Here is a 16,554-nt window from a genome sequence, read left to right on the forward strand (position 1 = left end):
GAACCCAGACTCAGTCGGGGCCAGTTCTCCTCTGGCCAACGAATAAACAGTGTGTGATTATGATTCGGGGACGATGAGGCCTTCACAGGGGAGAGTCTAGTTAACACAAGCTCTGCTGACACTTCAGGGATGTGTTGTGGCCGTGTCCAGGCGCAGGTCCAACATCTGATCTGGATACGGCCCGGGTCCGGCTGATTACAGTTCACCTCGGAATAAACAGAAAAACTAAAATTAGCATAGATGCCATCCTTCTTATGATGTAGCGAGTACATCTGGTGTTTAAGAAAGTGTCCCCAGTTCCAGCTGACTTATGCAGCCTAATAATCATTTAACTGATTTGAAAAATAGGAATGTATAGTGTTATATGTGAATGCCAGGTTGAAGAGATGTGTTTTTAGTCTAGATTTAAACTGACAGAGTGTGTCCCAGCTCCGGTCCACAAAGCCCCTTTTCCCTCAGGGCCGCAAAGATCTGGATTAAAGACAAGGGCCACACATGGGCTATAACAGGAGGCCAGCTGTGTGTGTGTGTGTGTGTGTGTGTGTGTGTGTTGTTGCTACTTAGAACTTTTAAATACCTAATAAATATAATATTTGACTGCACACACATGACTGACATTGAATGCGATTTCTGTCTGTCTACATTATTTACAGTTGATTCAGGGACGTGCACAGGAATTTTGTGGGGCAGTTGCTCTGACCTGAAAAAAGGGCACTACTCCCGAAACTCACGGGCTATATGAAGGAATATATTCAGTTGAATTTTGCCCATACAAATTGCCTTATCTGATCGTGTTTATTTCCAAACGCAATGCCTCATATTATGGTCTTATTATTATTTATAAAGATTGCAAACGTCAAAGATGACAGGTTTATGATATACAACTTTGTAAAAAGTATACAAAATGTATTAACAATATGTTAAATGTCACCAAAATACACATGAGAAAAAGAGTTCCTCATATTATTGTTTATTGTTTTTTAATTATTATTATTATTATTATTTTATTTTTTAAATAAATAATCTGGATTGAATTGACAGATGGGGAAAAACTCGCTTCTAATAAAAAAAAAAAACCTTAGATTTCGGAAAAAATACAATCCTTTTTTAACCTTTTGGCTTCCCGTACATTCAATTGTGCTTTTTGCTCATCTGGGCAACTACGCATGATTTGTAGTATGATTGCGTAAAGGGAACAGGAATTCCGGTAAGGAACAGAATCGACTGCTACACCCAGTGCCGATCCTGACCTCCCCCTGGGGCCCTAAGCAAAATTCTGCTAAGTGGGCCTCTACCTGACCTGTGATGTCTTGAGCTATGTAAACCATTTGCCATTGCCACAATCACACCTGACACTTCAGCGCTCCCATACAATCCTCCCTCCTTTAAACAAAACAGTCAAAGAATAAGTACAACAATATAGAACAGAATGAGGTTCAAACACACAATATTTATTGAATAGAGTATTTTCTATAGAATGTTAAGATAATAAGTGAATATTATTAAGTAAGTGAATATTAACGTAAACATAAATAAGAAGAAAATAATAAATTATAACCCTGAGCTTTGGCTTTTGGGATTAACTTTGGTTCTTTCTACAGCCTGGGCATTTTCGGCATCAGTATGATTTTTTTTATTTTTTTATTATGCATGTTGAAGCAATTCTTGATTTATGGTTATTATTTACTGAGGGATGTGCATCCATTTTTACCATTATGTCCAGCTAATCAACATTTTTAATTCAATATAGCCTATAAATCAATAGTCAATCAATGTCAAATTGTCAATACATTGCTTTCTATCTTGCATAATTAGTGCAGTTGTTTAGAGTTTTTAACTACACTGAGACTAGATAATCAGTGTCTTGTTTTAAAAGTATAATGTGTACTTTGATTGGGAGTGCCATCATTCACGTGCATGTATTGTACAGTATGTCTGCTCTCCACATATTTCTGCTTGAAAAATGCGAGTTTCATTTAGGCAACGCGCATATGAACGCATGATAACACACGCGACGCGGTTATGTTTTCCGAGCTGCAGTAAACAAACACCGTTGCACTTTGTCGTTTATCAAAATCAAACGTAATAAATAATTGTATTTTACTCTCACTTTTGTCAGGCACAAAGTGATGCAAGAGATGCACTGCCTGCCCAGCTAGGTTAGCAAGACCGAAAAACATCCAACTTTGCTGACATCAAACTTAGAGAGGAGAGAACACAAGTTTACCTGATTGTTGTTCCCGCAATTCACTCTCATGGTTTTTTTCTTCTTCCTCTTTTCGTGACCAGAAGGATAGTTTCGCTTCATTTTGTCGTGGATGTTGTAGCTACACATTTGACGGCGCGCTATGACTATGACACGAGATGGAGGCGTGGCCTTAAGTAATTTGCGTGGCCCTACGCCGGTCGCGTGCAGTCTATGGTCGCGTGCAGCGTTTGCCCTTCATACTGACTTTCACTTTCGGTGCCCGAATGGAAGTGAATGAGGCTTTGCGATTTTTTTTTTAATCTAGGCCTACGTGAAATTCTGCATCCATTGCACGATTTAATTTTTTTCTCGGAAGGGCAACTTGAGTGAGAAGGGCATATGGGCAGTTGCCCGGGCAACCTGAGCAACCCCCCTGTGCACGTCCCTGAGTTGATTTAATCCCAATGTTGATTGGATACGGGCAATAAGACGTGAAGCATCAGCTGGAAGAATGGGTTACTTGTGGGATCCTGACACTCAGTATGCACTAAACATACACTACGTGTGCAGTAAACATTGTCACTTAGTCAAATATCAGTTTTATATATTATATTTCTGCAAGCCAAGCTATACCGGTCGCCGATTACGTTCCTCTCCAGTGGACGTAAGTTAGTTCTCAGAGTAATATTCAATTGCCTGAATCCACTTTTGCGTCCTTAAACGCTTTTTGGGGGGGGCTATATGAATATTCATATATATAGTCATGTTTAATTCACTGACAATATATAAAAATGTATAGGAGACATTAAAAACTTGTAAAGGAATACATAAAGGATCTGCAATATATGGAAGTTATTTTTTTCTTGCAACATTAATACGTTTTTATGTACTTATGGGACTGAATAAAATATACATTTTAAAATGTTTGTCTTAGTCAGCATCCAATAAAAGGTACCAGACAAATACTTGTATTTATCCATCAAATAAGTTATTTTTTTGTCCAAACTGGGTTCAGAGATGATCAGTTGTGTGTGAGTTAAGATGTCAGTTCCTCTTCTTTCTTTCTTCTTTAACCACACGTGTTTCTCTAATAGCATGTGTGGTTAAACTAACTGAGTTCTCACACTCATCAGTAACATGTTCCCAAACCTCAACAGTGAGTTCATCGCTCTGAAAATACTACTGAAAATATGAAGTCACACTAGTTCCAGTTAATTAGACTAAAGGTTATTAAAACAGTTCTGAAAGCGCTAGAACTCAAAGCCAGAACACCAAAGAGGACAAAAGACAACAATTAGGCAGAAACATGTGTGTGTTAGTTTGGCCATACTGGTTTTAGATATTGAGAATTGAGAAAGCCATAGATATATTGGCATAGGCCTATTTTTTTTTTTTTTTTTTAAGTTACATTGACAATGCATACAATTTCCAGGTCTAGAAAATCTATTGCTATCGTGTATATTCAGGTTTCCAAGCTGTTTTCCAAACCGTTTTTTTAAAAAAAAAGCTGATTTTTGTTGTTGTTTTAGCTTATTTTAATGTTCGTTTTTTTCTTCATACATTTTGTACTGTTTTGATGATGTGAATATATGGTTTACGTGTCAACGTCTGTGCTTTTGTAGTTCAAAGAACCACTGAAACAGACCCTGAAATGTAAAATATCTATTGAGAGCATCAAAACTGCACAAGATGTTCTGCAGAATCCACTGCATCTGTGTCTGTAAAGGTTTGAGCCCATACAATCAGAGGTTCCTCAGGAGGTTTCTTCACAAGAAAATATGTGCAATGATGGAAAATATATTTCACCATAAATACCCACGTTCAACATGGGCTTTATTATTGATTAATATAATATAATATTACAAGCATTGCTGAAAGCCATGAATTAATAATAAAGACATATTATTTCCCCTTATTTCAAATCTTTTTGTGAACAGTGTGTTTGAAAACTCTATCAATAGAGTTTTTAAGGGTAGATAATCATTTTACTAGGAAAATGCACAAGAAAAATGGGCTCTTTGTAAACAATGTTTTATGACTTCTTTTTTTATTTTGGTCCATAGGGTTAGAAAAAAACAAAAGCTCAAAACAAACTGTAGGCCTATATATATTCATCTAATATAAGTGATCAGGACAACTCGCAGTGACCCAAAAGGAGTAGACAGAAGCGATTGCTTATTACTCATACTGTACATTTCTCACAATTTCAATATTTATGTTCATTCAGCTTCAATTCAGTCTTTTTTCCCACCCATTATCATATTAAACAACAGAATACGGCCATTCAACAGTCTCCTATCAACGGCCTCTTAACAAATAATTATTTTAACAAAATGTAAAGAATAGCATTAATTGGGCATTAAAAAGACATGTTAAGGAATAAATAAAGCATCTGCAATATATGGAAGTTAATTAATTTACTCTTGCGATATTAATAGGGTTATTAATGCGATAATGTACAAATACCTAGCATCAAATAAAAGGTACCAGACGAATACTTGTATTTATCCATTAAATAAGTTATTTTAGTTTTACCAGGTTCAGATCAAACTGGGTTCAGAGATGATCAGTTCTGTGTGAGTAAAGATGTCAGTTCCTCTTCTTTCTTTTTTCTTTAACCACACGTGTTTCTCTAATAGCATGTGTGGTTAAACTAACTGAGTTCTCACACTCATCAGTAACATGTTCCCAAACCTCAACAGTGAGTTCATCGCTCTGAAAATACTGCTGAAAATGTGAAGTCACACTAGTTCCACATTGCTAAATTAAAACTAGACCAAAGGTTATTAAAACAGCACTAGAACTCAAAGCCAGAACACCAAGAGGACAAAAGACAACAATCCATTACAATTTGTTTGTTAACATGTAAAAGACATTGAAAGTATTAACAATGAATGAACCCATTAGTTATATTAGATTGATATTGCTCTGCTCATGTGTGTTTTGTATAATTATTTGACTGATGTGTTCTTGTTCACAGAGGCATAAAGTTCACTGCAGTTCTCCTGAGCTCCAGCTTTTGCTCCTCTGATGGAAGCATACGTCACTCTATCATCACAGCGAACCTGAATGAACATCACAGTTGTTTCAACCCACAATTATTACAGCATGTTGTCTGAGCTCAATTCATGAAGAACTGCATATAAGAAGAAAACACAAACTATCATGTTGAGTGAAGCTGGACAACATCAAGGAAGCGTTTGCTCACCTTGTTCTTTTTGCCTCGTTTTTTACTGTACGCAGTGACTTCAGTATAAGTCACATCATCTGTCTGCTCCTAAACATCAATGGAAATATGGAAAAAATCAATATTCATCCATCAATAATATTTTACTCAGGTTCTGCAAATGTTCAGGTAATATATGTGTGAAATGTGTGTCCTGGCAATTTCCCATAAATGTTTTGTGAAAATCTATTATACAGACATAATGTTATGATGACAGATCCTATTGTAACATGACAGGATGTTTGACTTGACCCACACAACAGGAACAACACATGATGAAATCCAGGGCAATTAGTAACTGTAGCACAACACACTCGTACGTTTACACGACAACAATATGCTTAAAAAGAAGAAGTCTTTCCATTGAATTTTCCGCGTACAGACGACACTATTGTCAAAATTATCCCCATTCACACAGATCCACAAAAACAACTAAAAACACTGTATTCTTCTGCCAGGCCACTAGATGGCGATGAAACACTATAGACTGAACACGTAATACGCATGTGCATCGCCTTATCTCTTCGCGTTTTTGTTGTTTACACAGAGATCGTTTTTAAAAACTTGCACTTTGAAACCCGTTTTCAAACTTTGTGATTTCAGGCACGCAAAACGCCGTTGTCGTGTAAAATGAACGGCCAAAACGCATAAAAAGTTTTATGTTTTTGGTTGAAAACGGTGTCGAGTAAACAGCCCCTGAATTACAACGAACTGGCAATACATGAGGGAAAGAAAACACAATGGCTGCATTCGAAAACGTAGGCAGTGACTAGGTGCCTCGCTGTCCTATCAGACAATGACTTTGCAGGCAGCATTTGCACACGAGAGTTCCTTGTAGCGACAACGAGAATGCAACCCACACGAGTGAAGCGTTCGTACATAATCAAACACAAAGGGGCTGCATATTCCAGATCACCCGAGGCTATGAGCCAAGAAGACCTTTTGTCGTTTAACTAAAGGAAGGATGTTGTCAATGTTTTATAACTTGGCAAGAACAGATCTGTTCAGAAATGGTGAAACAAGAGGCCCTAACAAGAAGTCACCTGACCCCTGCGACTAAACAGACTGAACCATTCAGGGTCCCGAGCTAGTTTTCCCCTCATCAATTATTATATCTCCTTAAGGCTGAAAAAGTGGACTTGCATACAAAATACCCTTTGTCTTGAAGACAACCATTTGCAAACTAAACCCTCACGTGGTACACACCACGGATGAGACAAATGCTGCCCATAAGGATACACACACACACACACACACACACACACACACACACACACACATAAGGACTTTCCTCCAATTCTCCAATACCAATAAAACTCATCCCAGAACAAATCTTGACTGACCCATAATCAAAATCATGTAACATAACATAATTATATATTGTGTTTACAACCCCTGTATGTGTCTATTCTGCTTAGATCACATCTAAGTCATGTAATTGTTTTAAATATTAGAGATACTGGAATGAAAGTGTCGTGTTTCCTATCATTATGCTCGTATGTGTTTAATTCAAAAGATGGCTCGATTGAAATCTGTGTAAAAATGTTTATGTTCTTAAAATGGAAATTATGTCTAAACTGAATCCTATGTTCAAGCTGATGACTAAGCAGACCACAGAGAACACATGATTCACGAAGAGAGAGGGGGGGGGGGGGGGATAGGAAAGACCCCCTTCTCAAATAACCATATAGTATCTTATTGTCCGAATTCCAAATTCCTCCAGGAGGCGGGAAAAAACATTTTGAGTTTAAAATCTTAGACCCGAACACAGAATCCTGCTCTTGTGATCCGCTCTCTTGTGATGCTCTTGCCCTCTGCTCTCTTGTGATGCTCTCTTTCGGCAGAACAAGCCGGGTGGAGCCGACGATGGTTATAGTAACCATGTAGACGCAGAGACAAATGACCCAAATCAAGATATGGGTTAAAACAGATTTAATTCAAGCCATCTCGTCACACTTTTCTTTCTTTTCTTAGTTTGTTTCTTTTCCGTTAAAAGTCTCGGTTCTAAGTTAAGTGTTGCTGCAAAGTTTAGTTTAAAACGTTTCAACTGCAAAACCAGCTTCCAACTTCAAAGACTTTCATCCATCCGCCAACACACCACGTGACTGGCTGCCCAAGATCTATCAAGCACGAGGAGACCGCCAGCCAAACCACGGACCCGGGAACCCCCGTCACGACAAAAGGGAACCCCAAAGCAAGGACAAGCAAGTACCTCCAGACTTTTAGCTGAAACTGCAGGTGCATTTTAATATCAAATTGAATTACCCGCCTAAGAAACGATACAAGGGTGAAATTAATTATTGATGGTTCGTTCAGGTCATGTCTTTTAAGTGCATATAGAAACTTGGGATCTCACCATCTAACTCCTAAAACTCATTCTTCCTCACTCTCTGTCTTTCTTCAACTTGTATGAATGCGTGTGCGTGTGTTTGTGTTATATTAGTTTTATGTGTGTTAGTCATAGGCTTATAATCAATCAAGTATTATTTGTATTTGAAAAGAGAAGCATTACTTGTGTTATGTGCTTACAGATTTATTGTCTTGAACTTCGATCTAAGTTACCTATGCTTTGACCCTTGATTTATTTCTTAATTTAGCTGTTAGCTGGGAATTATTCTTTCTTGGCCAAGAAGATATTATATTTCCTAGAATTAATAATTGTTTATGCTTTCCGTTCATTGGATGAACTGATAAACTGATTATACTATTGATTTTGCTACAGTAAATTCTGAAAATAATTCAATTATTAATTATTGATCATAATCCGTTATGAATAATAATTAATTATATTTATACGTGCGTATAATCGCTACATCCTCACGAAACTGATTTCAGACTTCTGCTATGGTTTAATGATCTACAGAAAAATAGAGCGAGCTTTGGTGAAAACTAAGTGAATATTTAATGACTACAATACTAATTTCTCGCTAGAAATGACATCACAAGTGGAAACCGTTGATCAAAAATTTACATTTACACACAAACAGCCGCAACTTTCAGACGCCATCTTAATTAGTCTAGCTCAACTGTCACAGAATGGAAAGCACAGGATTGTGGGATATCAAAGGCAGTGAAGGATAGATCTGTGCTGCCTTCAAAACTCGATCGTCGATCGGCTGAGTCTGATCCTATACCCTAGTGCGTCACACATCGACAGCGGCTGAGTCTAATCCTATACCCTAGTGCGTCTACACATCGACGGCGGCTGAGTCTGATCCTATACTCTAGTGCGTCTTCACATCGACGGCGGCTGAGTCTAATCCTATACCCTAGTGCGTCTACACATCGACAGCGGCTGAGTCTAATCCTATACCCTAGTGCGTCTACACATCGACAGCGGCTGAGTCTAATCCTATACCCTAGTGCGTCTACACATCGACAGCGGCTGAGTCTAATCCTATACCCTAGTGCGTCTTCACATCGACGGCGGCTGAGTCTAATCCTATACCCTAGTGCGTCTACACATCGACAGCGGCTGAGTCTAATCCTATACCCTAGTGCGTCACACATCGACAGCGGCTGAGTCTAATCCTATACCCTAGTGCGTCTACACATCGACGGCGGCTGAGTCTAATCCTATACCCTAGTGCGTCTACACATCGACGGCGGCTGAGTCTAATCCTATACCCTAGTGAGTCTACACAACGACGGCGGCTGAGTCTGATCCTATACCCTAGTGCGTCTTCACATCGACGGCGGCTGAGTCTAATCCTATACCCTAGTGCGTCTACACATCGACAGCGGCTGAGTCTAATCCTATACCCTAGTGCGTCTACACATCGACGGCGGCTGAGTCTAATCCTATACCCTAGTGCGTCTACACATCGACGGCGGCTGAGTCTAATCCTATACCCTAGTGAGTCTACACAACGACGGCGGCTGAGTCTGATCCTATACCCTAGTGCGTCTTCACATCGACGGCGGCTGAGTCTGATCCTATACCCTAGTGCGTCTACACATCGACGGCGGCTGAGTCTAATCCTATACCCTAGTGCGTCTACACATCGATAGTGGCTGAGTCTGATCCTATACCCTAGTGCGTCTTCACATCGACGGCGGCTGAGTCTAATCCTATACCCTAGTGAGTCTACACATTGACGGCGGCTGAGTCTAATCCTATACCCTAGTGCGTCTACACATCAACGGCGGCTGAGTCTAATCCTATACCCTAGTGCGTCTACACATCGATGGCGGCTGAGTCTAATCCTATACCCTAGTGCGTCTACACATCAATGGTGGCTGAGTCTAATCCTATACCCTAGTGCGTCTACACATCGACGGCTGAGTCTAATCCTATACCCTAGTGCGTCTACACATCAACGGCTGAGTCTAATCCTATACCCTAGTGCGTCTACACATCAACGGCTGAGTCTAATCCTATACCCTAGTGCGTCTACACATCAACGGCGGCTGAGTCTAATCCTATACCCTAGTGCGTCTACACATCGATGGCGGCTGAGTCTAATCCTATACCCTAGTGCGTCTACACATCAATGGTGGCTGAGTCTAATCCTATACCCTAGTGCGTCTACACATCGACGGCTGAGTCTAATCCTATACCCTAGTGCGTCTACACATCGATGGCAGCTGAGTCTAATCCTATACCCTAGTGCCTCCACACATCGACGGCTGAGTCTAATCCTATACCCTAGTGCGTCTACACATCGACGGCGGCTGAGTCTAATCCTATACCCTAGTGCGTCACACATCGACAGCGGCTGAGTCTAATCCTATACCCTAGTGCGTCTACACATCGACGGCGGCTGAGTCTAATCCTATACCCTAGTGCGTCTACACATCGACGGCGGCTGAGTCTAATCCTATACCCTAGTGCATCTACACATCGATGGCAGCTGAGTCTGATCCTATACCCTAGTGCATCTACACATCGACGGCGGCTGAGTCTGATCCTATACCCTAGTGCGTCTACACATCGACGGCGGCTGAGTCTAATCCTATACCCTAGTGCATCTACACATCGATGGCAGCTGAGTCTGATCCTATACCCTAGTGCATCTACACATCGACGGCGGCTGAGTCTGATCCTATACCCTAGTGCGTCTACACATCGACGGCGGCTGAGTCTAATCCTATACCCTAGTGCGTCTACACATCGACGGCGGCTGAGTCTAATCCTATACCCTAGTGCGTCTACACATCGACGGCGGCTGAGTCTAATCCTATACCCTAGTGCATCTACACATCGATGGCAGCTGAGTCTGATCCTATACCCTAGTGCATCTACACATCGACGGCGGCTGAGTCTGATCCTATACCCTAGTGCATCTACACATCGATGGCAGCTGAGTCTGATCCTATACCCTAGTGCGTCAACACATCGACGGCGGCTGAGTCTGATCCTATACCCTAGTGCGTCTACACATCGATGGCGGCTGAGTCTAATCCTATACTCTAGTGCGTCTACACATCGATGGCGGCTGAGTCTGATCCTATACCCTAGTGCGTCTACACATCGATGGCGGCTGAGTCTGATCCTATACCCTAGTGCGTCTACACATCGATGGCGGCTGAGTCTGATCCTATACCCTAGTGCGTCTACACATCGATGGCGGCTGAGTCTGATCCTATACCCTAGTACGTCTACACATCGATGGCGGCTGAGTCTAATCCTATACCCTAGTGCGTCTACACATCGATGGCGGCTGAGTCTGATCCTATACCCTAGTGCGTCTACACATCGACGGCGGCTGAGTCTGATCCTATACCCTAGTGTGTCTACACATCGACGGCGGCTGAGTCTGATCCTATACCCTAGTGCGTCTACACATCGATGGCGGCTGAGTCTAATCCTATACCCTAGTGCGTCTACACATCGACGGCGGCTGAGTCTAATCCTATACCCTAGTGCGTCTACACATCGATGGCGGCTGAGTCTGATCCTATACCCTAGTGCGTCTACACATCGACGGTGGCTGAGTCTGATCCTATACCCTAGTGCATCTACACATCGACGGTGGCTGAGTCTGATCCTATACCCTAGTGCATCTACACATCGATTGCGGCTGAGTCTGATCCTATACCCTAGTGCGTCTACACATTGACGGTGGCTGAGTCTAATCCTATACCCTAGTGCGTCTACACATCGATGGCGGCTGAGTCTGATCCTATACCCTAGTGCGTCTACACATCGATGGCGGCTGAGTCTGATCCTATACCCTAGTACGTCTACACATCGATGGCGGCTGAGTCTAATCCTATACCCTAGTGCGTCTACACATCGACGGCGGCTGAGTCTAATCCTATACCCTAGTACGCTGAAGCGCCCAGCGTTTTTTACTAGTCTGATCCTATACCCTAGTGTGTCTACACATCGACGGCGGCTGAGTCTGATCCTATACCCTAGTGCGTCTACACATCGATGGCGGCTGAGTCTAATCCTATACCCTAGTGCGTCTACACATCGATGGCGGCTGAGTCTAATCCTATACCCTAGTGCGTCTACACATCGACGGCGGCTGAGTCTAATCCTATACCCTAGTGCGTCTACACATCGATGGCGGCTGAGTCTGATCCTATACCCTAGTGCATCTACACATCGACGGTGGCTGAGTCTGATCCTATACCCTAGTTCGTCTACACATCGATGGCGGCTGAGTCTAATCCTATACCCTAGTGCGTCTACACATCGACGGCGGCTGAGTCTAATCCTATACCCTAGTGCGTCTACACATCGATGGCGGCTGAGTCTAATCCTATACCCTAGTGCGTCTACACATCGACGGCGGCTGAGTCTAATCCTATACCCTAGTGCGTCTACACATCGATGGCGGCTGAGTCTGATCCTATACCCTAGTGCATCTACACATCGACGGTGGCTGAGTCTGATCCTATACCCTAGTGCATCTACACATCGATGGCGGCTGAGTCTGATCCTATACCCTAGTGCGTCTACACATTGACGGTGGCTGAGTCTAATCCTATACCCTAGTGCGTCTACACATCAATGGCGGCTGAGTCACGGCTAAGGCCGTGTGTCCACCATAGCGTTTTTTCACGCAGATGGCATATTTTTTCAATTGTTTTCAATGGGAGCGCCCCGTTTTTTAAACGCCATGAGCGTAACGAGGCGCTGATCTTTTTTTTCACGCTGAAGCGCCCAGCGTTTTTTACTAGTCGCCGAGAGTTGAAGAAGTTTCAACTTTGGGTAAAACGCAGTGCTCATCACTGTCACTTTTTACCCAGCCGTCCAATCACAATGGAGGAGGGGCGGTACAAATACCACACTGACCAACCGCCACATTCTGCTTGTACAACGTCAACAGATGACAACAACAAGCACAAAAACGGAACCAAATATTTTAAAACAAGAAATATGTGTGAAATTAGATACTAGTAAGTAGTAACACTCTCAAGCGCCCATAGCTAGGCATTTTCAGCAGAGCGCCTAGTGTTTTCAGCTGGCTAAAAACGCTTTGCTGGATACGCGGCCTAATGCTCTACTTTACTTTTTACTTTACTTTATCAACTTTATTAATCCCACAAGGGGCAATTAGTTAAGAGCAGCATGTATACAACAGTACATAACACAGATCACACACATTTCTCACAACATACAAGCAGTCTATATGTCCACTTTTAAAAACCCCAAAGAACCCTACACAGAGTTTAAAAGTTTGATCGCAGAAGGGTTGAAAGATTTGGAGTGGCGGTTTGTCTTACACACAGGAAGCGCATAACGACGCCCAGAAGGCAACAGAGAAAATTCACCTGCCAAAGCATGTCCCGGAGAGGCTAAGATACTCGCTGCCTTCCGAACTATTTGTTGGTTACAGAAGACATTACGGTATCTCTGTTTCACACCGATAATTTTAGAACAGATTTTTACAATGTTGTTCAGGCTATTCCTGTCTTTAACTGTCAGATTGTGAAACCAACAGATAGAAGAAAAACTTAAAAGACTCTCAATAAAAGACTGGTAAAATCTACACAGGATGACCGGCGTGACAGAAGGAGTTTAGTTTGCGGAGGAGATAAATTCTCTGTTGCCCCCGCTTCACGATGGCAGTGCTGTTTATATCAAACTTAAGATGGTCATCAAAAACAGTGCCCAAATATTTATATGATGAAACAATTTCCACCTTTACATTATGTATGATGCTCTCTGAAGCAGTATCTCTATTTCACCCAAAGTCAATAATTAATTATTTGGTTTTAGATACATTTAAGTCAAGGAAATGGTTATCACACCATGAGATACAGTCAATCAGAGCATTCCCATGGTCAGATACTGGATCTTGGAGGAGTGACAACAACGCAGTGTCATCGGAAAACTTGACCAAATAGCTGCTCTCCTGGGCGCTTCTGCATCCATTTGTGTACATGATAAAAAAAAGCGGTGAAAGGACACACCCCTGAGGTGATCCTGTAGAGAGCAATAAGGGGTCTGATAAATGACCATTTACAGATACCCTCTGCTCTCTAACAGTTAAAAAATATAAAATCCATAAAACAAGTTGGTGAGGCAAGTTAAAATCACACAGCAGCTTGTCTATTAAAATATGTGGTTGCAATGTATTAAAAGCTGAAGAAAAGTCTGCAAACAGAACTATACCCCAGTCGCCCACTGCTATACCCCAACACGTCTCGCCGGCTGTGTCCTGATACTTGTTCCCCTAACTAACTTGCTTCCCTATCTAACTTGCTGCGCAGCAATAATAAACAAACACACTTCAGCAAATGTCCTTTGAATGCTTTAATCACGGCCCAGAGATCTTCCTGAGCAGTTCTCCGAGATTAATCTGTGAGTCTAGCGATCTACTACTGGTGCGTCCATCCGCTCGTGAGCGGTTCGTCTCAGTGGACTGCGGGGCAAATGCTCCCCAGACAACGTTGTGAGACTGCACTGTTTGTTCTGCTGTCATTTTTTTTATATGTCCCTTCTGATTTGTTTTTCTTTTGGTTGTTTTGTATTTGTAGATAGCTTTACACTAATGCTGGTGTCTAGGTGTAGAGTGGCTAATCTCAGAGCTGTCACTTAACGTGAGACGTGCTGTTAATGGTGTACATTAGCCCCACCTTTTGTTATATCGCCACCAGCAGTTTGTTTGCACTGTTTGTGTTTTTACTGGCAATTTGGTGTAAACCTCTTGGGCTACACCAGTCTATCTAACTTCTGTGGCCAGTAACTCGCCAATTGTTGACCTTCTTTATGGTTTGAACTTGTTCTATTATAATTTGTTGATAAATGTGTGTCTGTTGGCTAATTGCGAAATATATAGTGTTTTTGTTTCAGGAGCTGAAGGCCCCCGGTGTAGGGAAGCTAGCTGTCCTTGCCCTTTTTCTGTGGTGTTTCCTTCACCGAGTGTTTTGCCGTTGGCACCTGCGTTTCCCTCACTTGTGTGTTTTACAGTTATATACAATTGTGTGAGTGTGAGTGTGTTTGTGTAGAGTATAATTGGGTGAGTGGTGTGGTCTTAGGATACTCACTGCTCAGCTAGTGGTAAGCTAAAAAACCTACTGGTAAGCCTCAGCCTGAAATGTTTTTTTTTTCTTCTTTATTTTCATTTTTGGTCTGGTGCACACTGAAGTCAACAGCTTTTAAAAAAAAAAAACATTTTATATGGTTATTGTTTTGAAAATAAAAGTGTTTTGTATTCAAATCCACGTCTCCTGTCTTCCGTGGAAGCGAACCTGTGTGCCTTGTGAAATTTCCCCGTTCACGTAAATGGGGTGGTGTAGTCTGCTCTTTATCTTGCTCCATTTTGTACATTAGTGTAATTTTTGCCCTTCCCCGCCATATGAACATTAATAACTCATGGTTAAACCTGCAATACTTACCACAGAGTCACCAGTCCCTCTTCTGTTGCCTGAAACATAATGTCACGTTAAAGTTTATGATCAAACAGTCTCTTAATGCAGATGACAATCAGTTTTTAAAAGAGTCAAAATAGTTTTTAAATGAATGGAGACATTATTTTTGTTAACTCGTGGATTTCTCTTCACTTTTAGAGAAATAAATTTGTCCAAATTACATAATTGTTTTATCAGATGTTTTTGTCTGTAAAAAAAATAAAAAAAATATGAAAGACTCACCTGCTCTTTTTTTACGAATCACCCAGAGAAAAAGAGCCAGAAGGAGAACAGCGAATGAAGCGGCAACAGCAATCCCACCCACAAGCCCTGAGTCTGAGAGAGAGAGAGTAAACAGAGAGACACCATTAGCAGGACTATATTACTGTTTAACCAAATACATAAAAACAACAACATTTAATAGCATAATTATCCTTATTTATCATGAAGTAAATTGATGCTTGTGATGATGATTTCATATATAGTTCAGTAAGTTTCTGTCAGAGATTATTACAGTGATGGTCCTCTGAGATACTGTTGTCACTTCATAGTTCAGCAGCTATAAAGTGTTTATTATATTAAAGCTTCAACTAAAAATACAGCAACGACACAAACAATATCAGTATATATAGATGCTCTCTGCACACACAAGATCTCTCGCTCACTTTCCCTCTCGCGGTTTGGAGCACAGTCTCTGTCTCGCTCTAGATTCCCGGAGATTTTAACTAATTTGCGGCATGACTAGTCGATCACGAGTGGCTCAACACGTAGATATATAGATAAAATCATCTTTCAGGCATTTGACCGACCAGGTTGACACTTCAGCGTGAGAAATCGTGGCGTGTGAGCGTGTGAAACCAATCAAATGAGTGTGTCTCACGGCCAATGCGTGAGAGTTGGCAGCTCTGTTATTTTAGAGAGTCAATTATAGAGAGTCTGGGCCAGATGTACTAACGCTTTTGCGCCCACTTCAGGCGTATTTCAGTGCGCATAAAACCATGGCGAGGTGTGTACGAACGGGACGCACCGAGATGAAAGCGCAGACTGCCTGTCTCGGGAACTGAAAATGGCAAAATGTGCTTTTCGTGTCATGCACATGCATTCATGGGATGGTCAAGGGGAAAGTGGGAGAGTCACATAAAGAGATGGGATGGGAAGCGTAAACTGCGGCTAATTATGTATTCCGCGTTATCTTCAGAAAAAGTCAGTGAAAGCGCGCCTCTATTTTGCGCTGAAAATTCTCCGCCTCTTAAAAGCAGGTGTAACTTAGGAAGCGGGTTTATGGCGTACGCCTCCTGGTGGCTGCAGTAATCCGAGCCAGACGAAGACA

At 41.7% G+C, this 16,554-nt stretch overlaps 1 long non-coding RNA gene across 1 annotated transcript; it reads right to left on the reverse strand.

The window, feature by feature from the left end:
* Window positions 1–4,991: 4,991 nt before the first annotated feature.
* On the reverse strand, window positions 4,992–15,549 carry LOC130076437 (uncharacterized). The gene is made up of 4 exons (XR_008805648.1): window positions 15,468–15,549; window positions 15,213–15,241; window positions 5,397–5,465; window positions 4,992–5,253 (listed from the first exon to the last, which is right to left on the reverse strand). It is a non-coding gene; the product is annotated as an uncharacterized LOC130076437 (long non-coding RNA).
* Between the last annotated feature and the right edge of the window lie 1,005 nt (window positions 15,550–16,554).

This window comes from Rhinichthys klamathensis, unplaced genomic scaffold (assembly GCF_029890125.1).
Source record: "Rhinichthys klamathensis goyatoka isolate OS25496 unplaced genomic scaffold, OSU_Roscu_1.1 h1tg000651l_1, whole genome shotgun sequence".
In the NCBI taxonomy this organism is placed as follows: domain Eukaryota; kingdom Metazoa; phylum Chordata; class Actinopteri; order Cypriniformes; family Leuciscidae; genus Rhinichthys; species Rhinichthys klamathensis.